This window comes from Hyperolius riggenbachi, chromosome 12, assembly GCF_040937935.1.
Source record: "Hyperolius riggenbachi isolate aHypRig1 chromosome 12, aHypRig1.pri, whole genome shotgun sequence".
Classification (NCBI taxonomy): Eukaryota; Metazoa; Chordata; class Amphibia; order Anura; family Hyperoliidae; genus Hyperolius; species Hyperolius riggenbachi.
Genome location: NC_090657.1, coordinates 142,820,907 through 142,834,266, shown reverse-complemented (window position 1 = coordinate 142,834,266; position 13,360 = coordinate 142,820,907).

The following is a 13,360-nucleotide window of genomic DNA, read 5'->3' as shown; positions in this document are numbered from 1 at the left end:
GGGAGCAGCCGAATCAATAGCTAATCCAGTGCACTACTGAGCTCTTACACTGCCTGATACCAATATACACTCTGCCAAAGAGGCCAGCTTACTGTCTGAACTGCCAGGCAAGGCAGACTATTAGATGCCTATGTTGCCAGAGATCATATAATACCCTAGTCACAATAATGCTTAAAAACCTTATATTTATATAAAAACACAGATTGCAGAAAAAAAGCAGTGTTTGGCAATAGCTCATAATTTGTTAATGTCAAGTTTTAAAGGAAAAATCCATTTTTGTTTTTAACAAAATTGCAATTTGCTAAATTTGGCTTAAAGGGACACCTGAACTGAGAGGTGTATGGAGGCTGCCATATTTATTTCCTTTTAATTAATACCTATTTACTGACAGTCCTGCTGATCTCTTTGGCTGCAGTAGTGTCTGAACCACATGCAATGCTTGTTCAGGGTGTTTGGTTATGAGTGTTCAAAACAGAAGATCAGCAGGATAGTCAGGCAATTGGTGTTGTTTAAGAGGAAATAACTAAGGCAGCCTCCATAACAGGGCTGCTCATCAGGATTCCGGATATCTGGGTAACCCGGATATCAGAACTTTTTTTTTAGCTATCCGACTGGATTCGGATTCTGGATACCTGGGCCCAAATCTGGATATCAACCCGCGGATATTTGGTCGCATACCCGGATATCCGCGGATATCCGGGTACTGTTACCATGGAGATGACGTCCATGACATCATTGAGCCAATCAGAGGGCTCCCAGCCTAAGCCCAAGCAACCAATCACAGAGGAGAACCTTGGCCAGTCCCTTCTGTATATAAGGAGGGGGCCATGATGAGAATCTCATCCTTACTGTGACTGCCACTGAGAGACAACTCCAGTGTGTTTGGCTAAGGCAAGTGCATTATCTCAGTGATAAACCCAGCGTTTTTACACATAAACACCTTCACTACACCACTGTTATATTGTGTTGTAGTTAGCTAGTCTGTATAATTTGTGTTAGAGTCAGTCAGTCAGACTTTGAGCTGCAGCAGCTGCCTGCTAGTTAGGTCCTGTGTCTGTGTGTGCTGTACACAGTCAAGGCCTCCTGCTGCTGGCTGGCCTGCTATTAGCCTAAAGGTGCGTACACACATGCAACTATAGTCGTTTGAAACGATCGTTCCCTGATCATTTTTCAAATGGCGATCGTTTAAAAAAAAACCCAACGATCATTAACTCAAACGATGGACGAGCTAGATCGTTAAAAACGAAAGATCTGCCTTGGCGGATTTTTTTAAACGACGATCATTTGCAAAAGTAGTACATCGTTAGAAAACGGTCGTTCGTACTAGGCTTGACATGCGCATTTCGTTATATCTCCATAGAACCTTTCATTTTTATGCGCAAGCGCAACAGTTGCTTTTCATGATGTAATGTTCGTTCTATGAATGTGTCCTGTGACACGTTAATTGCTACATGATTATACCATGATTGTCATTTTAACAGGACAGAGTGTATTTTTGTATGTTTTGTCAACGCTATATTATGTAAATGCTCTACCTACATACCTACAGTATGAAATCTTGTACTGTAATGTAATAACCGTAACGTTAGTTTTACAGTGTAACGTACGTGTTGAACCATTCGTTACGTGCGGGCGGAACTTGCTATGATGTCACTTCCAGGAACAGTATGTGATGTTGTTCCGGATCCTTCATTAACAAACGATCAGATCATTACACACCTTTCCTCAATTAAAAGATCGTTCGTCGTTCACAACGAACGATCATTGTCGTATGTGTGTACGTAACTTTAGCTAGTAGTACAGTATAGGTAGGTACTAGGATTACTGTGTTATTGTGTAGTTAGTGCAGTGCTATAGTTGTTAGAGAGTGAGAGTAGTATTGTGTTAGCTAGCTACTACAGATTATTGCAGTGCTGCTGTGCTGCTGACTGAGCAGTGTCAGTCAGTGTGTCTTGTTGTACTCTGCTGTCTGCCACTCCATGCTGATTCACAGTCCAAGCCCGCTAATAAAGTACAAGTACCCCACACATCATCTGTGACATCAACACATTATCTTGTACTATGTCTGGCACTGGCAGCCGGGGGAGGGGCAGCAAGGCCAAGAGGAGAGGGAGCAACATCGCGGCCTCCGTCGGCAGTTCTGCCGCATCAGTCTCCATTCCGCTGTTACCCACTGGCCCTCCAGCTGTTAGGGGAAGTCACGCTGCAGAGATGCAGCAGCGTGTAGTGGCCATGTTCAAGCAGGGTCAACGGCGCAAATTGGAGGAGAAAGACGCCGCGGCTGTGATGCAGCTGATGGTGGATGACGAGCAGGCCACCACCAGCCCTACAAAAAATATTCTGGACGTAATGGGCTTTGTAGAAGAGTCTGAGATGGTGACAGTAATTGTTGGGGGGGAAGTCCGTCCTCCATGATGTGTCAGCAGAAGAGGAGTTTGGGGTGGGCTCATCATCCCAGCAGTTGTTTGAGGAGGGTGAGTTTGATGTTGATGATGAGGTGAAGGACCAGGACTACCAGCCACTGGAGGGGGATGTCAGCTCTGACTCTGAGGAGGAGGATGATTCAGTGGTTCTTGCTCGGAGGATCAGCATTGCAGGGATTGGCAGGAGCAGCAGTGGGCATGCAATGCATGACCCATAGCCTGCTGCTTCATCTGTCACTACTACCACCAGCCACACCACTTAACTTCCCTGGCGTTCTGGACGAGCTAAGCTCGTCCAGAGACGCCGGAGGTCGCCGCTCAGGCCCCGCTGGGCCGATTTGAATAATTTTTTTTTAAAACGCAGCAAGCACTTTGCTTGCTGCATGTTGTGACTGGTCGCCTGCCGCAGATCCGCCGCTACCCGCCGCGATGCAGCCTCCCCCCCCCCCCCCAGACCCTGTGCGCTGCCTGGCCAATCAGTGCCAGGCAGCGCTGAGGGGTGGATAGGGATTCCCTGTGACGTCATGACGTCCATGACGTCGATGACGTGACGACGGTCATCACCATGGCGACGGGGGAAGCCCTCCTGGAAATCCCGTTCAGAACGGGATTCCCGGAGGGGCGATTGAGCCGGCGGCGATCGGAGGGGTGGGAGGGACGCCGCAGGGAGGGGGGAATCATGTAGCTAGCGCTAGGCTAGCTACATGGTAAATTAAAAAAAAATTGCAAAAAACGCCAGGCAGGTTAACTCCAGGCCCCAACCACCACTGGGAGAAAAGCAGCAGCAGCATCCCATTCTGAGCAACGTAAGGGCAAACTGCAATCCCCAATATGGCAGTTTTTTTTCATCTGGCCTCACTACAAAGCAAGTTTGTAACTTGTAATGTGTGCCATGTGAAGATGAGCAGAGGGCCTAACCCCTCCAACTATGGCACCTCTAGCTTCATCAATCATCTGGTCAATAAACACAAACCAAAGCACGAGAAATTCAAGAGACTGAAGGAAGCTGGCGCTGGCCCATGCAGCACAATTACCCCGTTTACCACTCCTGCCGACACTGAGGCCTCTTCATGCAGCCAGTCCCCCTCAGTGGTCTCCTCTGCTCCCTCCTCGGCTTCCCGAGCAAGCACAAAACGCCACCACCACCACCAGACCCTGCTGAGTGAGTTGTTCGTGGTCATGGCTCAGCCTCCCGCCAGCCGTCGCATATGCCAACTGAACGGCTTGCTTGCACGGGCCATGTCCTCCCAGCTCCTCCCGTACTAGTTTGTGCAGGAGGGGAGCCAGATGCGTGCGCTCCTGCAGTACGCAGCACCGGATTGGCCAATCCCCAGCCGGCACTACTTCGCACGCACGGCCATCCCAGCACTGAACCACTTTGTGAAGGCCAACGTGGAGCGTGGGCTTGATCATGCGGTGGGTGAGCGGGTCCATGTGACCATGGACTCCTGGAGCAGCAGGTTAGGGACAGGCCGCTATCTGTCCTTCACTGCGCACTGGGTCAGTTTGGTGGAAGGGGGTGAGGAGAGGACAGCAGCATCATCATCCCAGTGGGTGGTGCCACCCCACAGCAGGGTCAGGGGAAGTGCAGCAGGTTCCAGCTCTGATCCGGTTCCATCCTCCGGCAAACCTGCCACCAAACACCCCCGCCTCAGCAGCAGCGTGAAGGCCCGCCACTGCCAAGCGCTGCTGCAGATGGTCACCCTGGGGAAGAACAAACTTACGGTAGACCACGTCCTGGCCAAGCTCCGAAGAGCAGGAGAGGAGTTGGCTGCCCCCCCAGAAGCCTAAAAGTCAGAGAAGTGGTGGCCGACAATGGGGCAAACCTGGTTGCTGCCATCCACCGGGGGAACCTCACCCACATCCCCTGTCTGGCCCACGTCCTGAACCTGGTGGTGCAGAAATTCCTGCGCAACTACCAGGGGATGGACACTCTTTTGGGAGCAGCAAAGACAACCGTGGGTCATTTTTGCTGCTCGGGTGGTGCCACAGCGTCCCTGGAAACCATGCAGCTGGAGCTGAACCTCCCACGGCACCAGCTCATCGTAGACGTTCCAACACACTGGAATTCCACCCTGGCCATGTTGGAACGTCTGGTTGAACAGAGGCGGGCTGTCAACCACTACCTGGCCAAAGCCACCATGGAGGCCAACTTGTCCGGGACCGGCACCGCCCACCTCCCGGACATCATCTGCCCTGCTGAGTGGAGAAAAATGCAGCTGGTGTGCTTGGTGCTGGCACCCTTCCTGGAGGCCACCAACATGGTCAGCCGGGACCATGCGTCGCTGTGTGAGTGGGTGACCATGGTGTTCATGCTGGACAAGGCCCTCGATGCTCTGCTGGAAGTGGGAGAAGCAGCATTGATCCAGCAGGAGCAGCCGCCACCTGCACAGTCCACCTCTGTGCGGCAAGAGGAGGAGGTTGAGGAGGACTTGCTGTTTGAGGAGTTGGAGGCCCCTTACCTTGAAGAGGAGGGGGCACAGCGGAGTGCAGCTGCAGTGGTGCGGGGGTGGAGAGAGCAGGAGGAGGAGCAGGAATCAGAGGAGGAGGACAGCATGGGGGTGATGAAGACGAGTATGTGTCAGCAGAGATGGCAGCCCTCTTCCCCATGGCAGCGCACATGCTGCAGTGCCTGCGCAAAGACCCAAGGGTGAAACAGATGCATGCTCGGGAGGACATCTGGATTACCCTGATGTTGGACCCACGGTGAAGGGGAAGCTGGCTCAGTTCCTGCCTGTAGGAGGAGACCCTGTGCACCAAATGAGGGACTTGCAGCAGATTCTGGTTCAGCGTTGGAGGAAGCCTTCCCCCAGACTCCCACCCCCCCCCTGCTGTCACAGTCCAGCCAGCACAGCAGCAGGTGCCTGCATCCAGCAGCAGCAGGCGCCCAACAAACCTGCTGTCTCTGATAAAGGCGCTCTACGCCATGCCAGTACCGCTGCCGACTGAGGAGGTGCCTGCAGCAGCATCCGGCTATCAAAGCCAGAACCAGCACCTGACCCGGATGGTGGCAGACTACATGGGGTCCTACAGCGGGCTTGACACCGACACCCCTGTGGACCCCTTGGATTACTGGGTCAAGCACCTGGATATCTGGAGCGAGCTGGCGCAGTATGCCCTGGAAGTGCTGTCAGAAAGGTGCTTCAGTGCGGCCGGTGGCGTGGTCACCGAGAAGCGCTCTTGTCTGTCCCCCCCCCAGTCTGTGGACAGAGTGACTTTTTTAAAAATGAACCAGGCTTGAGCGGTTGGTGAGTTCCTGGCCCCTGTTATTGTCAAGAGGGGGAAATGAAGTGGCTGAGTGGGAATCACTATGCCTGCCTCACCACCCTTTACCACCACAACCTCCTGGCTCCATCTTCAGTAGGCCAAGTTCAAATTTTTTTACAGCTGTGGTACCAACACTAGGTGCCATAGCGATTCTCTGAACACGATAGCTGTGTTATTTTTTTGGAGGTGTCTGTGCTGTCCAAGTTGTGAGGAGACCCAAACTGCCGCAGTATGATCGCTTCCTGGAACCTCTCCTTTTTTAGGCATTCCGCTGTCATTCAATTTGGAGCCCGTCTTCTTGCTGGATCGGGACATCCGCCTCCAGTGTGAAAAAAGCTGATTTTGCTGGAGTAATGCCTGATAATAGAGCTGCGAGAAAACGCGGAAAAGCCGCCAATACTCAAGGTGAGGCGGCTGACTCCGCGTTCAACATGGCAGCTGGCGCGCAGTCGGAGCGCGGAGAAACGCATGCTCTAACAGGACAGTGAATTCCGCGTCCAATGCGGCAAGTTGCTCGCATAGGCCTGCTCCTCTCAGTAATGCGGAATGCGGAGAAAACGCTGCACGCACTGACAGCGGTGCGGCGGTTTCCGCATCCAACTCAGCAGAAACATTACAACACATGACTGGTGTGGCTGGGACTGTTAGTCCACACTGGTTTAGGAGGATGCGCGCGCGTGCAGAGAGGCAGGGCCTTTATGGCTGTCAGAAGAGGGTCAGCTGACCAAGCTGGTCAGCTGACAATTTCAGTAACTTCCATTGGTCCAGCACTTAGGGGAGGCGCTGGTGAGCGCTAGTGTATATATACTGGGTGCTGGTCATTCATCTGGTGTCTCCAGTTGCGATCACTACGTGGTAGCAGAAGAAGAAACAACGGAGCGCTCCTTGGTGCATTAACTTTTTAATCTTGAAAAACACGCAACATAAATACACTTACAGTGTGTTGATGAAAAGTGCGCTTGTCAGGCCTGCGGGCGGTCCTCTCTCTGCTCCTGTGCCTGGCCGGGACAGCAAGAGCGGTGGTATCGGCGGGAGTGACACGCGGTGAGCGGAGCCTGGTGCGCTGGAGCCGTATGACGTCACGACGCGTTTCGGCGTAACCACGCCTTCGTCAGGTGACGCTACGGTCCATACGGCTCTTATTTATACTACCCAAAGTGGGAGTGTTTGGGAGTATTGAATTGAAGGACCCCGCCTATATGGCGTGCCCTATTATTAAGCAGGTGTGCTTTTTTGAAACAGGGAAACTTTATTAGTTTAAGGACAATTATAAGGGGCAATAAAACGCCTTTATTAAAATAAAACGAAAATTAAAATTACGGGCGGTGACATTGCACTCTGCCCACTGTGCTGTAAATATAAGTGATAAATATAAGTAATACGTGTGTGTTGCTCGGGCAACATTTATGTCCCAAGTAGTGGTGTCTCAAACCATTGGATGCGGGGTCTGGGTGTGATGCCGCCTCAATGGGCTATACAATGGCTCCCCGGTGTCCTCAATCAAATTAATTGATGCGACGGGAGAAGTGCATATCTGCTAGATGTACAGCAAAGGTGCGGCTGCAGATGCGACAATAAAGTCGCATCGGTGTCCAGCGCTGGAGGGGTATGTGGCTAACAGATGCATAAATGCAAAGCTAGCGTAATCATTATGCGACTGGGTTGCCGTGGTTAAGGGCTTAGGCATGAAGATATATGTTACTAAAACATCAGGTGTTCCAGTGATGCTGTTGCAGGGTGGGATAACTGTCAGACAGTACTCGTTAAGTATAAATTGGGCTAAGAGGTGCCCCCTAAGGGTGTGTGTTTTATGGACTTGCTTGCAACAACTGCCCTAAAAATGCACAAAAATGCTCTAAAAATGCCTAAAAAATGCCTAAAAAATGCCTAAAAAAATGCCTAAAAAATGTTTGAAAAATGCCTAAACATTGCATAAAAGTTATAAAAATTATAAAAATCACAAACCATAATGGGAAAAACACATGTTAAATTAGTATAAGAGCAACTGGCTTTCTTAATAATCCAATAATTCCCGGGATGCGTAGACAGTCCTTTTAGAGGGGAGGGGTAGGGGGGGTGGGGTGGGGGGGGGGGTTAAAGGGGAAAGGGGGGGCGGGGAGAAGGGGGGAGAGGAAAAGGGGGGGGGGGAAATGGGTGGGGAGGGAGGGGCGAAAGGAGGGGGGGAAGGGGAGGATTGTTTTGGAAGGGGGGAAAGGGAGGGGGACCGAGGCAGGGGGGGGAGGAAGGATAAGGCCTATTGGGCCCCAGAAAGGTGGAAATGCCAAGAGGTTATAATCGTTACAAAAAGCTGCGGACTTCCAGGTCCTCATTTAGGCCTTTTGGTGATAGACAATCTAACTTGAAGATCCAGTACACCTCTTGTTCACAGAGTTTCTTATATCTTAGGCCTCTAGGGATGGTGGCAGGGATTTGCTCTAGGCCAAGTATCCTCAGGTTATTCGGATCTGATTGATGACATTTAGCGAAGTGTCTAGGGACACTATGTTTCTCAGACTTGGATATAATGTTACATTTGTGTTCCCCAAGTCTTTTTCTTAATGGCCTAGTGGTCCTTCCGACATACAATTTTCTGCAACTACATTCTAAAACGTAGATCACAAAGTCTGAAGCACAGTTTATGAATTGCTTCATTGGGATAAGCCAACCCTCTGGGTGCTCAAAGGTTTTTTGGCCATGCTTCATGAAGGCACAGCACCCACAGCGAGCATTTCCACATCTGAAGTTCCCCACTATACTACTTTTCAACCACGTTTGTGGAAGTTCGTTTCTTTTGTTACTTGGGGCAATCTGGTTTCTGAGGGAACGGGCTTTTTTGAAGATGACCTTAGGTTTTTCTGGCAGAGTTTTTTGTAGGAGGGGGTCCTGTAGGATGATTGGCCAGTGCCTCCTAATTATGCTCTGAATTTGTCGGGAACTTTCTGTATAGCCAGTGATGAAAGTTGGACCATACTCCTTTTCCTCCCCTGTCTTCCTCTCTTCTTCATGTTTTCTTTTTTGTTGATACTCTTCTATTGCTGCTCTGATGTTGGGATACGCAGAAGACAACATCAGAGCAGCAATAGAAGAGTATCAACAAAAAAGAAAACATGAAGAAGAGAGGAAGACAGGGGAGGAAAAGGAGTATGGTCCAACTTTCATCACTGGCTATACAGAAAGTTCCCGACAAATTCAGAGCATAATTAGGAGGCACTGGCCAATCATCCTACAGGACCCCCTCCTACAAAAAACTCTGCCAGAAAAACCTAAGGTCATCTTCAAAAAAGCCCGTTCCCTCAGAAACCAGATTGCCCCAAGTAACAAAAGAAACGAACTTCCACAAACGTGGTTGAAAAGTAGTATAGTGGGGAACTTCAGATGTGGAAATGCTCGCTGTGGGTGCTGTGCCTTCATGAAGCATGGCCAAAAAACCTTTGAGCACCCAGAGGGTTGGCTTATCCCAATGAAGCAATTCATAAACTGTGCTTCAGACTTTGTGATCTACGTTTTAGAATGTAGTTGCAGAAAATTGTATGTCGGAAGGACCACTAGGCCATTAAGAAAAAGACTTGGGGAACACAAATGTAACATTATATCCAAGTCTGAGAAACATAGTGTCCCCAGACACTTCGCTAAATGTCATCAATCAGATCTGAATAACCTGAGGATACTTGGCCTAGAGCAAATCCCTGCCACCATCCCTAGAGGCCTAAGATATAAGAAACTCTGTGAACAAGAGGTGTACTGGATCTTCAAGTTAGATTGTCTATCACCAAAAGGCCTAAATGAGGACCTGGAAGTCCGCAGCTTTTTGTAACGATTATAACCTCTTGGCATTTCCACCTTTCTGGGGCCCAATAGGCCTTATCCTTCCTCCCCCCCTGCCTCGGTCCCCCTCCCTTTCCCCCCTTCCAAAACAATCCTCCCCTTCCCCCCCTCCTTTCGCCCCTCCCTCCCCACCCATTTCCCCCCCCCCTTTTCCTCTCCCCCCTTCTCCCCGCCCCCCTTTCCCCTTTAACCCCCCCCCCACCCCACATCCCTACCCCTCCCCTCTAAAAGGACTGTCTACGCATCCCGGGAATTATTGGATTATTAAGAAAGCCAGTTGCTCTTATACTAATTTAACATGTGTTTTTCCCATTATGGTTTGTGATTTTTATAATTTTTATAACTTTTATGCAATGTTTAGGCATTTTTCAAACATTTTTTAGGCATTTTTTTAGGCATTTTTTAGGCATTTTTTAGGCATTTTTAGAGCATTTTTGTGCATTTTTAGGGCAGTTGTTGCAAGCAAGTCCATAAAACACACACCCTTAGGGGGCACCTCTTAGCCCAATTTATACTTAACGAGTACTGTCTGACAGTTACCCCACCCTGCAACAGCATCACTGGAACACCTGATGTTTTAGTAACATATATCTTCATGCCTAAGCCCTTAACCACGGCAACCCAGTCGCATAATGATTACGCTAGCTTTGCATTTATGCATCTGTTAGCCACATACCCCTCCAGCGCTGGACACCGATGCGACTTTACTGTCGCATCTGCAGCCGCACCTTTGCTGTACATCTAGCAGATATGCACTTCTCCCGTCGCATCAATTAATTTGATTGAGGACACCGGGGAGCCATTGTATAGCCCATTGAGGCGGCATCACACCCAGATGAGGCGGCATCACACCCACAATGGTTTGAGACACCACTACTTGGGACATAAATGTTGCCCGAGCAACACACACGTATTACTTATATTTATCACTTATATTTACAGCACAGTGGGCAGAGTGCAATGTCACCGCCCGTAATTTTAATTTTCGTTTTATTTTAATAAAGGCGTTTTATTGCCCCTTATAATTGTCCTTAAACTAATAAAGTTTCCCTGTTTCAAAAAAGCACACCTGCTTAATAATAGGACACGCCATATAGGCGGGGTCCTTCAATTCAATACTCCCAAACACTCCCACTTTGGGTAGTATAAATAAGAGCCGTATGGACCGTAGCGTCACCTGACGAAGGCGTGGTTACGCCGAAACGCGTCGTGACGTCATACGGCTCCAGCGCACCAGGCTCCGCTCACCGCGTGTCACTCCCGCCGATACCACCGCTCTTGCTGTCCCGGCCAGGCACAGGAGCAGAGAGAGGACCGCCCGCAGGCCTGACAAGCGCACTTTTCATCAACACACTGTAAGTGTATTTATGTTGCGTGTTTTTCAAGATTAAAAAGTTAATGCACCAAGGAGCGCTCCGTTGTTTCTTCTTCTGTTACCTAGGATTACTGGCGCCACCCAGCTAAAAGGAGCAGCACCCTTACACCTTCTTAGTACCAGCACAGCGCAGGTTACTTTCTACCTTTGAATCCACTACGTGGTAGCACTCAGACCTTGTCAGTATCTGTGTTTATTAGTCAGTTTCGTAGGTGTTGATGATCACGGAGCTCACACCTTAGCCTAGGAATTCTGTTATTATCTGTATTGTTATCTAGACCAGTTTCCAAGGTGTACTGTTGACGGCCACGGAACTCACACCTTAGTCTATGAATTCTGTACCATCCATTATTTGTATTATCTAGTCTAGTTCCCGGAGTGTGAGAATCTTGGAGCTCACACTCAAGTCTAGGCATTGTTGATTACCTGTTATGACTTTCTGCATTCCTGACCATTCTCCTGATCTCTGATTTTGTACCTTTGCCTTTCTGATTCTCTGTTGCCAAGACTCGGTTTGTCTCTGGATTCTGTACTTGCCTACTGCAGTGCTGGGACATGGTCCTCTAGCACCCAAGGCTGAGACACCAAAGTGCGCCCTTCCATCCCTCCCACCCCAGCCGTCACACACTGATTGCTATTAGACTAAGAGGCGCCCCAGTGCCCCCAATCCCTCCAACACCTTAATCTCTAGTTACCTGGCTTGCAGTCACTGCCATATATCCCCTTTTCTTATTTCTCTCTACTTCAAACACAATAGGGGAATGATAGCTGAGTGAGTTGTGCGCCCCCTCATACACTGCGCCCTGAGGCTGGAGCCTCTCTCGCCTCTGTCTCGGCCCTGCCCTGGCCTACTGTCTCTGTACTGTATCTGTCCGTGTGTTAACGACCTGGCTTGTCCGACCTCGAGAACTATCTCTCCTGTTAGGAGATAGTTCACAGATCTGTCAGTGACACTTCTCCTTGGCGTCACTCACGTTCTGTCCTTCCCACTATCTCAGCCTGGCTCCGCCCCTTGGGGAGCATCAGGTCTGTGGAAGGAAGCATCCATAACAGTTACCCCTACTGTCTAGCACCCATCCCACGGGTGCTTTCCTCAAAGTATTACTGTTGCACCAAACACTCTCATCTCTCAGGTGTCCAGAGGTTAGAAGATATATCTGACTATCGGTGATACTGCAGATCATCAATAATCGGGTATATTCTGCATTCTCGGTGATACTGCAGATCACCGGTAATCAGACCCTCTCTGTGTTACACCGATCATTACAAGAGCCTCAGCAGCAGGAGCTCGGCGTTCTAGCGTCTGTCCGCCAGCTGTTGTTTCAGATTTCACACATCATTACAAACAAGAAACATTTCCTCTGCTCTTGTGCAGACAGCTCAGTCAGAGAGACAGCTGCAGTCACACACAGGGTTAACATGGATGTAGTGTGAGGGATCCCCCCTCCCCTCATGATTTACTGGCCCGTCACCCTGCTCAGCTTGGCTGTCAGTTTTGAGTGAAAGTATTTTGATAACAGTAAACAAAGATGTAAGGCATGAAATGTATACACCAGCACTTCCCAAACCATCCTATCTCAACTGAAAAAAAAAAAAATCTGTTAATCAATCGTGTTCCTTTAAGTCGTTGTTTGTGCTTTACATTTTTAAATGACATCTGAATGATGAATCATTCTTTATTCCTTTCAAACCTTTTTTGTCTGCATGTGTACGAAGCTTTATTTATACTGTTTGTCCCATCTCTTAACCTTCTTGGCGGTATGGACGAGCTCAGCTCGTCCATAGCCGCCGAGGCTGATATCTCTGGCCCTGCTGGGCCGATTTCCTACAAATAAAGTGTGCCACACGCAGCTAGCACTTTGCTAGCTGCGTGTGGTCTTCGATGGCCGCTGCTCACCTGCGATCCGCCGCCTGCAGCGGTGGAAGAGGGCCCCCCGCCAGAGCCCTACGCTGCCTGGACCAATCACTTTCAGGCAGCGCAAAGGGCTGGATCGGAAGCGTCTAACGTCAGGACGTCGGCTGACATCCATGACGTCATCCCGATTGTCGCCATGGCAACGGGGTAAGCCTAACAAGAAATCCCGCTCTTCGCGGGATTTCTTGTTACTTGTGATCGCCGACAGCGATCAGAAGGGCGCACCATGTGCGCCCTCTAGTGGCCTTTCATGCTGGCAGCATGGGAAAACAAAATGACGAAAAAATAACCCCTGCCGCCGCCACCCTGGCAATTTAAACAGAACGCCAGGGTGGTTAATACAATGTCAACAACAGGCAACAACAGCGATTCGGGGTATAGGACCTTTGTAAGGAAATTGTCAAGTTTCCTGTCAAGTGACAGGCAGCCTATTGGGCCAATCAAAATGTGGGGATAATGTCCTTTGAAGTCAGGGCAGGGTGCAGGGCAGGATGAATGAAGCTCTCGTCATTGCCAATTAACATGCATAAGTTCATAGTGCTAGCTATGCTATTC